We start from the raw sequence: 1,440 nt of genomic DNA, 5'->3' as shown, positions 1-1,440 counted from the left end.
GGGGGGGGCGTGTTGTGGTATGTTTTGGGCGTTTTTTCTTTGGTTTTTGTTGGGTTTGTGGTTTGTTTTGTTTTTTTTCCAATCTTGCCTTGAGCTACTCCTTCCTTGTTAATTCTCTTTAGGATTTGTGTTTGGGTCACATAGCCTGAACAGTAATACCAACACACTGGGCTTGCTGCTTCATTATCAAGGAGACACCAAGAAGGTGCAGAAGCTTAGTTTTCACTTGTGTTACTTTGCAGAGTGCTTCCAAGGCCTACAGCTTCATATCCTGAGCATGGATGCTTCCCAAGAAAGAAAACATTCAAAGGGAAATGTTTGTGCTCCTTAACCTAGAACAAGCCAAGTGCATGTTTGCCCCTGGAGTACATAACAGACTCAGTGTTGGGCCTTTCATTCCTAACAGACAATTCTCTAATGCCTCTTCTACTTTGCCCCTAGCGTATTACTGGACCACTCACTCCCATGACCTCCATTATTGATCTTCCAATCCCGAACTCCTTACATCTGCTGTTAAATGCCAATGAAGCCTGAAAGATACTAGCTTCTCCATCTTGAGCTTCTGTCCAGGGCCTTTGGGTCCAGACTGGCCTTCAAAATCCCTTATGAAGAAAGGAAAAGAGGAAAAGAAATTGAAGCACGAAATGAGTAGGTGAGCACTGTAACGAACCTCTGGCTTCAACTCACCACTTGCCCTGACTTAGGGGGACATAATAGCAGCCTGCCAATACCTATGAGGAGGTCACTAGGAGATCAGAGCCAGACTCTTCCCACGCTGCACGGTGGGAAGGCGAGAAACAATGAACGTAAATTGACACAAGGGAGATTCAGACTGGATACAAGGAAGAACCTTCCTGCCATGGAGGCAGTCAAGCATTAGAACAAGTTGCTTAGAGAGGTAGGTGCAATCTCCAACTTCTGAGATTTTCAAACCCAAACAGGATAAAGCTCTGAGCAACCTGATCTGACCCTGCTTGGAGCAGGAAGCTGGACTATGATCCAGATGTGAAGAAAGCAATAATGGTGATCTAACTCCTCTCTCAAGGACTCATCTTGTAGGGTCGTTTTCTTAGAAACGCTCCCTCAGGCCTCCTTAGGGTAGTTTCCTAATACCAAACCCTCTTCATTGCTTGGTCTTCCTTGTTCATTAACCAGCTTTTTTTGGTAGCTATAATTCCCACTCAGAGCTGGTGACACCGAAGACCTTGTCATTGGCCTTTCTCACTCTAGTATGTCTTTCCTAGATAAGAGATTTCACTGGATTTTTTTCCAAATGTCCCTGAGATATACCAGTTTCCTTTGAATCACTTTACCTGCTTTGTTTCTAAGACAGCATAAGATGAAGCAGAGAAACTACTATCCACTCTAACAAGTCTTGGTTTTTTATGTTCATGGAACCAGATGGTCTCCAAGAATGTTAATCTTTTGAGGACTCACGAA

This window comes from Fulmarus glacialis, unplaced genomic scaffold, assembly GCF_000690835.1.
Source record: "Fulmarus glacialis isolate BGI_N327 unplaced genomic scaffold, ASM69083v1 scaffold13207, whole genome shotgun sequence".
NCBI lineage: Eukaryota > Metazoa > Chordata > Aves > Procellariiformes > Procellariidae > Fulmarus > Fulmarus glacialis.
Note: the sequence above shows the minus strand (reverse complement) of the source record.